We start from the raw sequence: 18,420 nt of genomic DNA, 5'->3' as shown, positions 1-18,420 counted from the left end.
ACAAGCTGAAGTAGTAATAATGAGATCAAGAAGTAAATCAAGTTCCTCCTATGAAACAAAACAGATGTTGATTCAACCATAATTTAGGCTGGGGAGTGAAGGGCAGCTGAACAGAACATTTGTATGAGTGAAAGCAACATTGCTGCTCAGAGGCAAATCTGCTGCAGTTTTTAAAATACACTTTTAGCATCAGAGATGCTAGTGAAAAGAGATGATTTTCGGGATTTTGCAAATTACAGCACAGTATATTAAGAGGAATGAGTGGCAATTTATCTGAATATGCTAGGCTATAAACTGAAGCTGTTCAGCAGCTGCTCCACAGGCAGCGAAATTGTCTTTGTGATGACAGTGAGAGCCTCCTGGAGAAGGGCAGGGTGGACATTCATGGGTAGGAACCATTAAAAAGCATCATTACCTATAAGTAAGCAAGCGCTGCTAAAGCATACTGAACCATATGAGCCACTAAGGCAATCTGGAAGGCCATCTCCCTTTCACTTTAGGAATTATTGAGTATTTGTTGGTTTTAACTTAAAAATTTTTTATTTAGTTCCTTACTATAATGTGATTTTAATTCTTCTGCATATTGTAGAAGTTTAACTAAGTATATAAAATTAAAGCATAGCTTCAACTTGTACTGCTGAATGTGCACCAGCAGGACACCTTAAACGCTCTTACTGCTGCTGCTTTGCCAGACCTGAGGACTCCAGTCTCAGGCACTGTCAAGCCAATGCTGTTCACCAGTGCTTTGTTTCAACAGAGAAATGTGGTGCATACAAGGGATAACAAAGGCAGCTCCTTTTTTTGAAGAACACAAAATAGATTAAGCTGGTCTCAGCTGAAAAGGATGCCATCAATTTAGACAGCAGCCTGCTCTTTCAGCTGAAAACATGGGAAATGGAGCAGCACAAATGGGTGAACTGCTTGATTCTCCAAAATATTTGTGAGATAATTAATCTCTACTGCTTTCTCTGTGTGATAGGGGACCAGCTTACTGCTCCATTACATGCAATGATATCGTTGAAGAAGGTAGGCACTTTCAAATGAGTGAGAGAAAACAGAATTTATTTTCTCTGTAACACAACGCTCTTTGTATGTTGAGAAGTTGAAAAACAAACTGTCCTTGTGTGCATGGCTCCACAGCGCAGGAAGCTTAGGGGCAAAGGAACAACTGGAAAACAGAAAGTGGGGGTAAAGAAAGCAGTGCCAAACTTAGAGGGAGAAAGTACTACTGTAAATATACCTAATGACTAGGCATAAAAAGAAGTACTGAGTGACTCCTCGTGTTCTTGTGAGCTGGAAGCAGCTTGGTGAGAAACCTCAGGGCAATCATTCCCAAGCCTGCTGGAACAGGGCCTGTTAAGACTCCAGGATAATAGTGTTGGCTCCCCTACTGGAGCACTCCCTCCTGGCTAATGTATGGATTAGTTGGAAGAGGGCAGTTAAGGATAATGGTACAGCCCTGAGACTGAGGGAAGAATAAAATCGTGATAATAAATTCAGCCGAGGGAGAGTTAGAAAACTGAAACATTTATCAAGACGATTGTCGTGCTGTGACAATAGCAGGACTTGCCCTGGATATCATGACATGAAGCAGCTTGGGCAAGAGCATTAAAACTGCCCTAAAACATCAAATTTTAGCTAGAGTGGAGAGAGAGACTTCTGGTACACAGGACAGCAAGACACCACTGATATGCCTATTCTTGAGTCACTAATCTGAATTTTTCTTATGTGTTTACGGCTAGAGAACATTTCAGTCATTCCTCCAATAAGATGTTTAAATTTCCTCATGTACTGCTCAGTACGTCACTCAAACTCTCCAACAAAAGGATTCCTGCTGAAAGCACTGCTTTGTCATGCTGGATCTTTGATGCAGGCCTCGCTGATCTCAGAGCTGGAATGCACAGACATAGCATGTTTCTTCTGTAGAAAGCTTTTTAGCAATTGTTTGTTAATTAACTGAAGTGTGTGTTTGTTTATTAGTATTTTAAAACTTTGTAACTTTAAGCCATTTTTTTTTACTTTAAACTTTTGTTATAATGTCAAAATATATTTTAATGTAGCTTCTAACCAGTTTCTAAATGTTGTTAAAAAATTATAAAGGAAAAAACTAAAGGCCTCAGGATTGTTTTCCTGGTCATAATATGTATCCCATAATGTATCCTGCAATTCCTAAGCATCCCTGGACACAAACATCTCCCAGGCTTCTGGAGTGCTGAACTGATTTGAATCAACGTTCAATCAATGCTGTGAACTACTGATGCCCTCTCCTCAGCCCTGCAAATCCCTGCAGCAGGATCAGTGGTTCTGGCAGACTTTGCTGCCTTCAAATCCAGTACCAGAATGCCCTCTGAGGACTACAGATGCTTGCTTGCAGATGTGCCCACCTTGAGTAGCTGACGGATTCTGTCAGCCACGTGCACTAACAGCCAGCTTCTGGCTGCGGAAGACAAATGGTCCCAGCCCAGGACCTGGGACCCCCCGGTAGTGTGGGCATCCCTGCCTCATGCACCAGCATGCAGGGCCTGAAGCTGTACCCCAAAATCTCATCTTTTCATATCTCCAACTGCATCTAAGGGCAGCAATAATCTTACATAGGCAGCATCTCTATGGGAACAGCATTTCAAATGGCACAATACTGAATTCTGACCTAAGGAGATCTGGTAAACTCAGCAGGGTGTGTTTTTTTTTTTCTTTTTATCATTTATATGTCATAATCAGTAAGTCATTTTCTTATCAGAAAGAAATTACACGGCCCAAATGTATCATTTTCAAGGACTGTGCGGTATTTGTAACCTTTGCTTCCAAAAGCAACAAGGCACAGTTTCTTTTTACCCAGCAGATGGCCAACTGCTCTTGGTTAGAGAAAATAAAACCTAAGCAGAAGCTTTCTCACTAACATTTATAGCCCTGCAGATGGACACATTGCAGGAAAGGCAGCTTTGTTAATAAATCAAAAAAACTATAATAACTTTAAGTTCAAGGCCTAAACATTTTTTTTTCTTTTGACGACTTTTCTTGAGCAGTGAAATACATGCAAGGCCTCAGGGAGCTCAGGGCCTTGTTGTGTGCTCCAGGGATGTGTGGTATTTTACTGCCCTAAGGAGTATGAAAGGCTGAAGTAACAGAAATGATAGCCTTTGTACCACTGAAAAAAACTCAGAAATATAAACCTTAATTACAGGAGAAAATATAAGTAAATGCTTTGAAGTTTTGCTCAATACAACTCTATCCACCATGCCCTGATCTTGTTCCCTGAAAGTTCCCTTTATTCACCAGGGCATTGAAGATTTGGGTAGTCCCACCTGCATTTGGTGACTGCAGTTCTGTACAACGCCTGTGACTCTAGATGAAGTCAGAGGGTATTCCTAGAAAGGAACTTAGAAATCTAAACTTGATCTAGTATTTTCTCCAAAATTCACATTCTGGATTAACCCAGCAGTTCAGAGATGGTATTAGTATGTACGAACACTCATCCTTAGGTGACAAGCTCATCTTGCATACTGAGAGTTATCCCTAATGTTTAGTCTCTCACTATCAACTTTTAGGCAGTAGGTAGTTACCAGCATAGGCAGACTGGCAGGCACCTACCAGCGTCAGTAAAGGTCTCACAATGACAAAACAGACTAGTTAATGGAAGAACAAACTTTCATCCACACCCAGGACACCACACAGTCTAATCTAGCATAGCAACCACTAGCAGACACTCAAAACCCTGGGCACGGGATGCTCAAAAGGCTTAAACTGACCCCAGTCACAGCCCTTGTCCACCCACATCTCCAGGAACTGAGGACAGAGTAGATACCTGTTCTCTTCCCAAAGGAGTTGCTCTACTCGCAGTAGTTTTCCCCCTGCTTTTCCCTTGACCACAGAGCTGTTACAGTGATATTTGATCACCAGGGAGGTGTATGTATGCCCCATCAGAGATTACTGCACTAATCACTGTAGTGCAGAGATTACAGATAAATTTCCTGCTTTAGTAGATATAATTTTCAGCAAAATTTGAGTTACTGTTTTATTATTCTTATGTACAGCCAATTATTTTTTTCTGTCTAAGAGTCTTTCAGATGGTAACACAGCGAAGAATACAGAGTGAGACAGTATGACTGTATGTTAGGAAACTAAGAAAATTAGCAGGACTCGTACAGGCAGATAAAGTAAATAAAATAGCATTAACACTCTTAGCGAAGCATTACAGACTTTGAAATGACAAAGTCCTTTTCAACAAGCTTTGTATTACTTACACACCAATGCAACGTGTTGTGCAAACAGTTTTAACTCTAATCTTACTGAAACAGGAGATTAGGTAACCAGGCCACAATGCACACATGGCCTTTTGAAGGGAAGTGTAAAAGGCAGTAAAGTATTATGAAAGTGTTGTTACAGGAGTAAAAGCTCTTTAGAATCATTCAAACTCCTCCTTTCACAAGAGAAGGAGGTTGTTTAAACTCTGTGCTGTGGTATATTATGCATTTAAGCCATAAAAATAAACTTTGGGAGATAGATATTGCATGCACAAGTCATAAAGGGTGCCATAATCATTTGCCTTTCAGAGGTGGAAAATTATATTGGAAGTTACACAAAAGTATGTGCAAATGGGATAAGAAATGCCAAGCAGGAAGAATGAAAGGTTTCTGGAAAGCAACTAACCCGATGGGAACTTCTGCACAAGTAAGGTCAAGCGTGCTTCCCTACTCTGCCTCCTGCTAATGTTCTCTGCCATTCTGCCCTTCTACCATAGCATCTGTTACCATGATAGGATTTTACTGTTTCTTGCCCTGCCCCTCGTCTCTAAACTTAGTTATTGATTTTTGGCACCCTTTTTCCTTTCATGCTTATGTTTGTTTCAGGCAACAGCAGCTGCATGGAATAAATCCTTTGGGTTTTATAGAGCCATTGTTCAAAGCTGTTTTAAGAGTGTTACTACATGTTTGCAATAGTAAACAACAATATAAAGAAACTGGAATTAATAAAAAACATCATAAAAAAGCAGAGCTATATATTGCTATACAGTGAAAACAATTAGAAGTATGCATGTACAAATCTTATTCTTCGATTAGCATGTCATGAAGGAATCATCATTTTTAGAGGAAGCATGCAACACTTATTTCATCCACCAGGATGTGTCATTGCTTTTTAAGATTTGGAACCATTTTTGAATAAGCACCACAGGGCAGAGATGTTAGATTCTCTTTCTTCATTTTGTAAGTAAAAGTCACCTTAGGTCCTCTTTCAACCAATTAGCCAGTACTCTGTTGCATACTGGAACAACCACTGGGATGATCTAGCTATGTTCAGAAGACAATTGTTCTGAAGGGAGAGATATTCCAGCTAAGAATACAATCTACCCTCCTTTCTATTATATACCCTTCCTGCAGAAGAGAAGTGTTTGGCAGACAACTACTCGGGGATCACTATACCAGCTCAAAGGCTGCCTTACAACACAGTTATACCTGGAAGTCCATATTGAACCTCACTGCTGGAAAAGGAGAATGGCTTGGCTGTACCAGAATTTTCTCTGTGGTCTTTTCTTTTTTTTTTTCTTTTTTTTTTTTTTTTTTTTTGACTGGGTTAGCCAAAAATTACTAATTAAAAGAAATGTATGCTTAGAATTGATGAATTCAGAGTTATCAGTGAGATTTGCTATTTTAAGGACTGTTCACCATTTTACAAGAAAGAAAAGAAAATGACAATAAATATCTTTTGATAACCTTGCATATTCCACTAACATAGCCAATTCCTATTTTGAGAAAAGCTGCAGTATATAGTGTGCATTTTTGTATTAGCTAGAACTTCAGAACACAAGATGGCAGTGTACATTGCAGTGAATTCAGGCTTCTAGCTGCTCCTGTTACTCAAACAGAACATATAACATTTTATTCAGTCATATATTAATCTGATCGTGTAATTGCAGTATTAGAAATAAACCTAAAAGTATTTATCAACGGTAGAAACAAATGCAATTTGCCAATAAATGAATATTGCATGAACAAGTGTTAGGTAAAGCTTAATTCAAGCTTTTATCGTACATAACAATGCTCTGGAGACATTAAAGCCTCTTATGGAACTCCTCAATTGCAATAACAAGAGAGTATCCCTTTATGAAGGAATGGAAGCTGGCTCAGTCATAAGAGCTTCAGAGCAAAATTGGCTGCTGGGGAAAAGAACATAAGAGAGCTGGCAGTCTAAAATATGTAAAAAGCTCAGGGCTCTCTGAGGAGCACTGCAGACCACTGAAATGGAACAGACTGAACAGTATCTAAAATTGAACAGGTGCCTTTCCATGAAAAAAAAAAAAAAAAAAAGTGGACAACTGTTTGGCATGACAATTCAGAAAAAAAAAAATCCACTGAGAAGCACTGAATTAGAGGAATAAGTCTCTGTCTGAGGACAAAATTTCTTAAACAGATACAAGGAGTCAGACCTCTCTGTACACAACTTCAGTTATGCAAAGTCTCCCTGAGTACAAGTGGCCAAACAGAACTGCAAAAACAAACTTTCTCTGTAACTACTCACTACTCTCTCTTCTGAGGTTGAGTTGAATGTCAGAGTCAGCAGGTATAGCTTGAAAGTTGTCTTAGCTGTCTTTCTGAACTGAATTACTAGCATTTGGTTATACATGTCAATGTATTAGAAAGGCTTGCTACATAGTAAAAAAAGCCCTAAGGAAAAATAGCAGCATTTCAGAGTATAAAATCATCACAGAAGGCATTATCCCGGGCAGATGTGTAACACTGACAAAATTCCAGGCAGCCCTGCTCTCCCCATAGGTGCTGCTCAGGTTACCTTACCTCCCTACATCTGAACTCACAGTGCTAATGACAAGTGAAACCGACCTGGATCATCAAAACTCAACACCATTGGTTTTATTTCAAGACTTTTTTTCCCCTCTCTTTCTGAATTTGCATAAGATTGCATTTGGCATTGATTCAGGTCAAATAATTCAAACATCATTTTTTGCCTGGTATTTAAACTAAGGCTGGGTGTGGGCTCATGACTAAAATAAAGTATCTAACCTAGCTGTTTCAGTCACTTGGTCTATTTATCACAGTAGATTACAGTATGTGTGGTATGCACAGAATTATGCATGTATTTCTCAGCCATCTAAAATGGAGGATAAATTGAACGTGTCATGGTTTTAGGGCAGTAATTTATATTGAGTACAGGGCCGAGAATGGACCTGAGCCAAAACCTCAGATCTAAATTACCTTGAGTTCCAGGGAAATTTTAATCCAAATAAAAACTTCATAGCTGCTCATTATATAATTAAGTGAACCAACAAAAGACCATTTCTCAGCACTCTCAAACATTTACATCCACATTTAAACTCTGTGGCTTCATCCATGGATGCCCTATACTGACCCTCATCATGGAAGTTCTTGTATGTAATTAGTGCCTCTCAGATTCTGCTGTCTGATACAACCATTCTGAATGTTTCTGCTGGCTTTGAGAAGTTACGCCATTATGTATATTAGTCTTTAACCTAATGGTATTTCCTCTCTAAGCGTATGTTACAATGATTCACAAATTAAATATTTTTCATGTATGAACTATTGAAGTTGGTCTCACGGCCTCCTTTTCATTTCAGGTTCTTATTCAAGATTTGATTTTCAAGAGTACGTCTTCCTTTAGCAACCATGGGAATTAACTTCTGAGTTTCTGCGAATGCACTTGGGTTGTCCAGTCTGGAGAAAAGGAGGCTGAGAGCCATCTTCACTGCTGTCTGCAGCTTCCTGAGGACAGGAAGCAGAGAGGGAGGTGCAGCTTCTGCTCCTTGGGAACAGATGGCAGGATGCACAGCAAAGGCACGAAGCTGAGCCAGGGAAGAGTATTCCACCGCATCCCATCCCATCCCATCCCATCCCATCCCATCCCATCCCATCCCATCCCATCCCATCCCATCCCACCCCACCCCACCCCACCCCACCCCACCCCATCCCATCCCATCCCACTCCACTCCATTCCATTTTATGTTATTTGTCAGCCCACATAGACATACAGTGAAATTTCTTCTTTAGGTAAAATAGTTCTTACTTTTCTATTCAGAACTAATCCTAAGCTAACCTTCTTGTGCGAGGTATAACCAATTTTTGATTTCTGATTATAGGGAACTATAATCAGAGATAACTTCCACTCCCCTCAAAATAAAATTTTGCTCTAAGAGCCCACCCCATGAATGATCCATTCCTCCCCGGACTTTCACAAAATCATCTCTTTGACGTAGCCCTACATAAATCAAAATTAATTTATTTCCTGGAGTCCAAAACAACTTCTTCCCTCCAAAATAAATACTTCTCTGAACATTAAATCCTGATTACACTTGCGAATTCAGGAAGCTGTGGTGCAGCAGAATGATAGCAGTCCTAGAGGCACTGTAACCTGTTCATTTACTGAAAGCATCATCTCTCTGCCTTTCATCAACTCATAATTTGAAAGACTAGGTCTGGTCTATGAAGGCGTGGAGCAGGAAATGTGAGTGGGCAGAAGACTGCTACCTTTTGGTCCAGCAAGAGGCACCCAGGCTCCAGCTGGGGCTGCAGAATTTAGAGCTATCAGGGCAGGGGGTGGATGGAAGAAAGGATGCTGGGGGTTAGTGCTGCCCCAACATTCCCCAGGTAAGCACTGATTGTAATAATTGTTAAAAGTAAAAGGCAATACATTTAAAATTGGCAAAAGTAATATGCCTATGAAACATGCTGGCAAATGGTATCGCTGAGGCCAAGTGCTTAGCAGGATTTAGTAAAAGGTTATACATACATATTCATACATTTATGTGGGGAATTAGATTGGACCTGATAAAAATTCATAATGGATATAAATGTTCACAGTTCAGGGCATAAATCAGCCACCAGCCTGAGGTTAGAAAATAACTTCCCCTATAGTCAGGTTGTTATATAATTATCCATTATAGTGGTGGAGGGGGGGGGGAAGAGGTTGAAGAATAGGGCAATTTCCTCAGCGACATCTGGGAATTACTATTGTCAGACAACTAATTTAGATTTGATCTGGTATGGAAGTTCTTATTACATCAAATAATGTAATTTAGAATTAAAGAATATGATTTATTTTTTATTTCTTACTCTTTATGTAATCAAGTTCATGCCTGAGGGTAACTGCAAGCCTTTCCCATATAGCAGGCCAAAGTTAGTGAAATGTACTCTGCTGTGTTTTCTCACAGAACCTCCTTAAAAACAGCTTCAAATTTTCCAAGGAAGTCAGGCGGAGTCCCAGGAATTCGGTTTGTTGAGATGCTAGCCAACTAATATAGCCAACTTACTGGCTATATTAGAAGAGACAAATTTCTGTGCTTGAGCTACAGTAAAAATCTCACATCCTGAAAAGTTCTTATTTTTGTTAAATTTGTTAAATTCACAAAATAACATAAAAAGACTGGCAGAGCTCCTGAACATCACAAGTTATAGCACTTAGGCTACTTTGTGCCTGTTTTTTCTACTTGGTATTGTCAGCACACCTAAGTAAATCATACGTGTTCCTATGGACTTGTTTACATGAAGCAATGTCTCTTTAGCTCTCTTGTTGAACTTACAAACTGTGAAAGCTAACATAACACACACTACACTCTAATAGAAACATCCTTTGTGACCTTGAAAACAGATGGTTTGATTGAAGATGGTTTGATTAAGAATTTACAAATGAATACAGGAAAACATTCCTGTGCAGGAATTCAGTGGAAGAGTCAAGGAATATTGGCTGCATTCTGCTACGGTTTCTAGAATGTATGTGCTACACCTACTGTAATTGTAGCATAAATTAGCAACACAATAGATGTGTGAAACTAAGGGACATTTATTAACAGAACATCTCACAAATTTTCAGAGAAAAAAAGTGTGATACTTGGCATCAGTCTCTTAGAGTTTCTGTTCCTAGTGAAGTAATACTAGAAACACTAGACAGCACTCACACTCTGGAAGGTTTAGGACCACAAGCAAGAAACATTTTGGTTTTATGAAATAAAAATCTTTCTGTGCAAACTTGTGATCTGTTCAGAGAGATTTATAGAAGGAATAGCTGAAGAGAAGGCAGCAGATGTAGCATAGCAGATTTTTTTTTTTAGTTTCCGTGTTCCATAAAAATCTTAGTTGAAAAATTAATTCAAACTGGCTTTGATAAGAAAGCCGTAACTTGGCTTGCTGCTACAGACCACCTGTCCCCTGAATGCAGGCAAGCAGGCGTCTCCTATCAGCCGGGGTCCCCCCAGCTCCGTGCCAAGCGCTGTAGGTGTTGCTGGCACGGCACTTTGCAGGCTCTAGTTACCAGGGTGTCCTCATTTAACACACAGGGTCTGCAGAAGCAATGTGGCTGCTTTATGGCTTTCTCAGAACAAATAGGGCAGCTCCCTTAAGCACAATTAACTCGTAACAGTGGCAGCATTACCAGCCCTGCAGATGAAACCCAAATGAGGGTTATGACAGTATTGGGTGGGTCTTGTTGGGGACGTTTGACACCAGTCCTCTGCCAGTCACATATGCAGTTTTGTTTTGTCTCCTGCCTCCTTATGTCCTCCTGCTGCCACTAATGACACCCTGCCAGCAGCAAGCCATTTCCCTGTGAAGCTCCCAGGCTGTTTATAACCCAGCTGCCTCATCCTGCCAGCCACCAAACTGCTGCTTCTGCTCTCATGTAGGGTTCTCCCTCTGGAACTTGGCTCACAGTACACTGGAAACCCCAGCACAGACTGGGAACCTCAATACAGTGTGGCTAAGACATAGGATATGTTGAACTGTGAGGAGGTGTTTGTGGTGTGACAGATATGGGTGTGAGGTCTAATTTTCTTAAATGTCTTTGCTGGGAAAATAAAGCAAACTCTAGTTTCAAACACCGGTGAAGAGAGAATTATAGATGAGGTGTAAAGAAATTAACACCCAAAAAGTAATAGTTTTGATCTACAATAAGGCAAACTGAAAATATTGTACAAAAAATCCAAATAGTATTCCAGTGGAAGAAATAACCTCAAAAAAGCATGAATTGGAAAAGAGAACGATGGGAAACTCTCCTTTTTCTCCCCCAGCAACTACAAGCAAGTTTGCACAGGATATGGCACGGCAAAAGAACAATGTAATTTTGGCTCCATATGAGAAGCTGTAACAGCAGAAGGTTAAGTCATTTTCCTTATGATTTTGGCCTTAAATATTCAGTTCCATCCACAGCACTATCAAAGAGACAAAGATAAATGAGAAAGAGTTCTGAAAAAAGCCAGGAAAATAATCAGTGGCTAGAGGGCCAGATTTACTTGGAAATGTGTGCATATGTTTAACTTGTCCAAGCTTTTAAGGGTGGTTAAGGCGAACTCGTATTGGACATCTTCTTCTGGAACAGAGCACTTAGAAATACAAAGTTAAAAAAAAAGAAAAGGTTAGCCGATAGTGGACTGCCAGAGATCCCAATACTGCTTTATTAGCTGCTGCTTCTGAGCAGCCACCAAATCACTCTAGTAGCAAATCCCAAAACAATGCATAAAAATAAGGGTTGCATTTGTATTCTGAGAAACGAGTTTAGTTTTTATTTCCTCAGAAACTCACTTTCAGAGACAAACCTCCCTGTCTCTACCTTATGCTTAAATAAGTAGTAGGCGCGCACACACACTCCAGTATAGTGCGGAGGATCACATTGACGGCTTGATATTACTTGGCATTCAAAACACAGTCCTCACTCATACCAAGGCCTATGTGTTACACTCTCCATATAGCACACTAACAGAAGATGCTGATGAGTAGCAACACCACCTACGTAATAACATATTTAGGCCAGGACAAAAGGATGTACCTTAAGATAAAGAAAGGTTTAAAAAAAAAGAGAGAGAGAGAGATAACTATGCAAAACACGTCATGAAAACGTCAAGAAACGTCATGACTCCAAGTATTCTGCATTTCTAACCACTTTTTTCAGACAAAGGCATGGAGAATACCCTGATGCTGGAAGCAAGTCTATGCAACTTGTTCAGGCTATTACCTATTACCTACACTGCCTAGCTCAGAGTGAGACTGGAAAAGCATTCTTGGGCAGAACAGCAGTCTGCTCTCCTGTCTGTGCCAACCTTCACAAATATGAGCATGTAGAAGTCTGTACTCCACCAGATCCATCAGGATAGTCTTGCCATAGACAGCTGCTGATAGTTAACAGGCTGTCTGCATAACGGTCCTGTGGACAAGAAGCAGAGCATCCTGTGCATGTGGCTGCTCCAAGAGCAGCTCTTTCAGAACAGCGTGAATAGTCAGCAGGCTGCTTTTATTTGAAACGTAGTAGGTAAGGATTGCTTGCTGGGTTAGCAGAACACATGGGGCATGACAAGAGGGTGCAGTAGTGAACAACAGATCATATTCCCACATAGTACGACTATCAGGAGGAAAAAAAAAGGGGGCTACAGAACACCCAGATTCTCCCTTTCCATCTGAAAATTGGAACAGTAAATAATTTGGATTTTGCCCTATTTAGCAAACTTTTGTTACAGCAGGGGATATACTGAGTTTAGAGAATAAGATCTTATCTAGGAAAGGATTATGAATATTATCACAGATTAAACACTATTTGAGTTATTAATGCTATTTCTATTGACACATCCAGTATACTAAAATACTTTGATAGGGCAGATATTCTAACCAATGCTTATCTTGTCTTTGGCATCACAAAATGCAAGTCAAAGAGAACTCAGTACTGTTCTTACTTTCACATTTTCTATTTTTGGGGAGTGGAAGGTGTCACAAAAAAATCATGAACAAGTATAGTGTGCATTTGTGAGATGCCTAGGCTCTCTGAGTTCCTGAGAACACGTGAAAATTGAAAGGGAAAGATGGGCAGCAGCTGGGTCAGCACACTTATGACATAAAGGTATTCAAACTTTGAGGATGGTGGCAAGTTCAATAACTTATCAAATATGTGAGTCCTACTACAAAGCACGTGCTACCCTTCAAACTCTTTGTAATATGTTTATTTATAGTTAGGTCAGTTTCAGTGGTTGATGTTGCAAAACCTAGCCTTTCAAAACTATTTGGAATACATTCATTGAAATGCAGGTTGAAAAAGTTCCTATTCATGGAAGTTAATTTGGATTTTAAGTTGCTATATATACAAGGTTATTCATTCTGGAATAAGTTCCTTCACCTATTTTAGCTTACTTCAGCAGTTAATTCTGGGACAGTTATTCTGTTCTGGATTTATTCCAGAATCATCTTGGCTCCAGAAAGTCATGGAAGCATCTTTCATCAGACACACCTATAAAGCAGTATGCCCTGGGTAAAACAAGAATTAGGATTCTAGTTGAGTTAGGAGTGCAGATCACATAATTTATCATCTACAGATGCCAGGACGCTAAAACTTTCAATTGTTTTCCCACCAAACTGAATGAGGCAGTTCGTTAATACAACTACATCTGTATAATTGGAAAATAAATCAATGACGACTGCATGATTTGAATATTACTTTAAATAATTTCACTTTTATTACGCTATTTTGTTGTACATTGTATCACCAAATAGCTTATTCATTTTCCTGCTGCCTGTGATCTGAGCTTGTGCTTTTCTTTAAGGAAGAAGCAGCACATTTTCAACCTTTCTAATTTTCTGGGATACACTATGCATTGCTTTTAATTATTTAGTCTGATACACATTAACACTAAAAGTTCATAGTGCACAGTGAGATAAGCAGGCGAGAAGAACTGGGTGGACTGTAACTGACCCAAGAAGCAGAGTGAGTACCAGCAGTCTCAGGCAACACCCTTGCAGGAAAACAGGAATTTGGGGTAGACAACCAATGCAGAGCTTTAGTACTGGGAAGGAGCTCCTGTACTCCTTTCAGAGGAGTGGCCCTAACCACTGCCTGTTAATTCTTTTGGAAAGACACAGCTTTAAAGTATTTGGACAGATAACAGGAAGAAAGGCCACAGGCTACTTATTCTGCCACACTGGGTCTTCTAGGAGAGCTTTGATGGTTTGTTTGTCTTCTCCTACAAATTCAATGCTCAGTTCCTGACTCTGTAGATTTTCCCTGATCTGTAGAGGAGTTAGAGAGCAATGGAAGACAGCTGAACAATTTTTAGCCTGACTAGGCTAAAAGTATCATGGAAATTAAAAAAAAAAAAAAAAAAGTTTCATTGACCTTTCCCAAAATTATGTTTTTCACTGTATATTCACTGTAAAAAAGACATAATACATAATAAGCCCAAAGTCTAAGAAATGTCCTTTATTTTGCTTTTTATCACGCTAACTTAAAACTTTTATGGTATAACATTGGTAAAACGTGCACCCAGAACTGCATGTCCATAAGCATTACAAAAAACTCTTCTGAAAATTGTTATCTGCTGAGTAGATCTGCCTGATGTAGCAAAATTAAGTACAACTGAGTGATACTGTCACAACAGCAGGCCTTCTCCACTGTGAATGGAAAAGGGGGGTCCTCCAGATCAAAGTCTTCTAAAATACTAAATCAAAATGGCCAAATTGTCCTTACAAGCTCTTTTATCTGTTTTAAACACATTATTTTCAAGAATTTCTCAACTTGAAAGGAATTTAATTTCTAAGTTTAAGCCATCAAGCCTTAATAAAATAGAAATTCTGACCGTCATGAATTCAAAGCATTACAGTGTCAGTTTATTCTACAGTACAGACAAGTACTACTACAGACACGTACCAGCAGAAGATAAAACATTTTTGACTCCTTGAACCTGAATTATAAATTGAGCCTTCCTCAGGAAGAAAAAGCAAAGGTCTGTACTCTGCTTGTTCATACTCATGTACAAAGTCCTATGACTTCTCTTATTACCATGGCTGCAGGGAATGAAATCATAGCCAAAACTTAAAGTTTAGGGCACAGAAAAAGGTTATAGGTATACAGTTACTTTTCTGGTAACCACGGAGATAGAGTCTTCTTTGAGAAGTGAAGAAAGAACCAGATACTGTACATTGAACAGGACATTAACTTCATCTAACTTTTAGATGGTAAGGGTTAGGGAAGATGAATTCCAGCCACCGTGGCTGGGGACATACCAGCTCTTCTGTCAACAACCAAGCACCGATCCATGGTCCATCTTATGGGTTTGTAATCTAAGACAGGAATGGAGCTTGTGGCACATATGCTCATTCCAGGTCCTCGGTTTACATCTCATGCAGACCTCTATATAACAGAGAGGATGTGTCCCTATCACTGAAAGATGAAAGTTCACTCTCAGTTGAAAATAAATTTTGTTTCACTGAATCCTTCCACCAGTGTTTTTCTAGTTTCATCATGGGGACTAATATTAAAATGAAAGTCCTTGTTAAGAATATCAGAAAAAGTTCTAGCACAAAATCCCAGATCCTGAAAGTCATTTCTCAGTACAGCCTCAGTCAGAATAGTCACCGATTCAAAGCTCAGAAATTTAGTGTGACTGAAATTCACTCAGCAAATCAGCGTCTCCAACATTTTCCGGATGTTTGAAATATAACAACAGGATAAAATTTTCCTCCAGTGCCCTTTTACTTGAAGATACCCAAACTAGCAAGGTTTTAAAAATTTCAACGGTAGGTGGCACTGTGAAGTTTCTAGCTTCATAATTATTCTAATATAAAATTATATAAAATGTTATACAGATATGTTAGAAAGAGCTTCATCAAAATGTTAATAGTCCTCCATCTAAAAACACTACCCAAACTTTCGTTTTTCTTTTCATTTTAAAAAGAACAGGAAGACATTTTAAATTCTGATAACAAAATAAATGCTTTTCTAAATATTGACAAATTCTAAAACAAGAATAGGAATAACAAGAATGTCACATATAAAAACAGGCAACTAATAAAATTTAAAATGTCGTAAAAATATCCTCTATGCTCTTTGTTACTCTTCAGTAAAGTACCACTATGGTTTGCTTTTAAATACAATTAGCTCATGTACAGAGCTACTTCAAATTTCCTGGAAATTATATATATCTTAGTGTATGAACTATAATATCACAATAATGAGTGTCAAGGTAGATGAACACAGAGTATCAGGAATATCTCACATGGAGACCAAAGCATTATATGTAGGCCCATAATCCTCTCTATATACAATATGATGATGCTACTATATGCCAAAACAACTCCCGGATCAGAAACATGCAATATTAATTGACAACATTTTTTTCAAAACCTTACCATGCTAAAAGCTATGAAGGGCAACTAACAAACAAGCATGTGTTTCCAGGTATTTCAGATCATCTAAACAAATGAAAATAACAATACGGTAAATGCATTGCTTACATTGATTCAGAAAGCTCTGAATGCCATACACCCAGCTCAGTGGTGGTGTATGGGAGGAACAGTGCAGCAAGATACAGCATTTTCATTAAGCTGGGTTTTGGATGGCTGCTTTGCTCATCAGAAATGATACGCTGGTCTGCCTAAGCTCAGGGTATGAAGATAAGGAAAGGAGAAAAGAAATTAAGCAAGGAACACAAATGAAATATATAGTCAATATTCTTTTATCTGGCCTGGCCAGCAAGAGTCCTTGCTTTTTTTTCACTCCAGGCTCCAAGCAAGCTGCTTAGCTTTGCATGGAATTTCTGCACTGCGATACAATCTACACCAGCGCCTAAGATTCCTGTTTGTTTTTATTTTGTTTTCTATTAAATAAAACATGTAGAAAAGACACCTTTATAGCTTCAGGGCAATTTTTCATTAACTGACATTGTGTATTACTCGTTTTATATGAATGCATTCTGTCTTCTGATTGCTGTTTCTTTTATAATACTGAAAAAAATCAAAAGACATCATTTGCAAGGAGCCCTGAGCTGGGAGCAGCTCTACCCAAACGGTTTTTTTAAACTGTGACAGCCAAATTGTGTTTTAGAGGCCTGTTTCTCCAGAGTCTCCAACACAGTCTTTTCAGTTGGATTCCGCAGGGTTCACTTATAGACCATATAATAAATTGGTAGTACAAAAATAATAAACAGAAATATACTTAAATTTTTGCTGCTGGTTCTCCATTATAGATGATTTATTGTTGCCATGCATTATCCCTCCATGGAATTGAGGACACAGTATCATAAGAGCTACTTCAGTATGCCTAGTCTGTTCAGTCATGCAGCACGTGTTCTGCTTGGACCTCCACAAGATATTTAGTGGCTCTATGTATGTGTTTTAGCTAAACTTTCGCTGTAAAGCAAGTGTTTCCACTGTATCTGGTACAGTTATCAAACATGCATCTTACAAATCTACCGATATCACAGGTTCTTTCTACAAATGGATATTAATTTTGCATAATTGCAGCAAGCACCTTCTATATTTTTGGGTAAACACCCACCTTCAACATGCTGGTGCTAAGAATTTTTTTAAAATTATTACAGATTTATCAAATGTATATATATATTTTAATACTAGCCCTGTTTTACATTGGCAAGCTGAACTAATGCAGCTCAAGCATTGTGAATACCCAATGCAGGAGTTTTGCACCAGTGTGAAGTAACACCCAGGCTTCAAGCCACAGAAGCTAAATAATTGCCTGTAGTGGAATAGTTAGATTTTTTATTAAAGATTGTAAGCATCCCAATTTCATCTTATTTGGTTATGTTAGATCACTGAAAGGAACCTCAAAAATGGGCACAAAGGATGATCCAAGGATCATTTGAAAGCTGTACACGTAAAACTTAGGGAAGCCATTTTTTCAAAATGTGCTTTGGAATGAAAAATTGCTGACACTTCATTTATTACTCCCAAATTAATACTTCCTGAGAAAATACTCCCTGGGGAACCTGCTACAGGTGTTGTAACATCTTGAGCAGGGCATTGGACGAGACAACCTTCAGAGGTCCCTGCCAACCTCACCCTTCGTGCAGTGTACTGCGGGGCAGCCTGCAAACACAATGGCAGTGGCTGTGCCCTTTCAGACCCATATTGAGAGCACTGAACTGATCAAGCATTTGACTGCCACTTGAATTTCCAGGAAGAATTCAGCTTGCGTTCTGATGCATGTCATTTGTCAAGCATAGCAGGTTATTTAAGATAAAACACTCCAATAATTTGGTAACTACGACACAGCAGGGATGGAAGCCTGTGGACCACCAGCTCTAAAGCATTCCCCCCCCACTTTTAGGTGTGTCACTCCTCCCAAGAGATACTATAATTCTTGAATGTTCATTAAACAGCTGTAGAAGTCAAATCCTTGACGTGTTTGACAGGGACGTTATCAGCACCGCTGACATTACTGCAGTGTGGGGGACAGAGTCTAAAGGTATCAATTCAAAACAATTTCTGTGTATCAAACCCTTGATTTCTTATCTCTCTTTTGGCTGGTTTGCAAGTGTGGTCACTTGTTTGGAATTCTCCTACCATGAGGAAGGAGGCTGATATGTAAGCAGGTCTGCAATGCCGTTAGTGTTGTTCCAGCTTTGTGACTCTTAACAAACCTCCCCACCGTTGAACACCAGCAGCTGTAGGTTACGTCTGGGTTGCACGG

Source organism: Anas acuta, chromosome 6 (genome assembly GCF_963932015.1).
Source record: "Anas acuta chromosome 6, bAnaAcu1.1, whole genome shotgun sequence".
Lineage (NCBI taxonomy): Eukaryota > Metazoa > Chordata > Aves > Anseriformes > Anatidae > Anas > Anas acuta.
The sequence above is the reverse complement of the archived record's forward strand: the minus strand, read 5'-3'. Positions refer to the sequence as shown.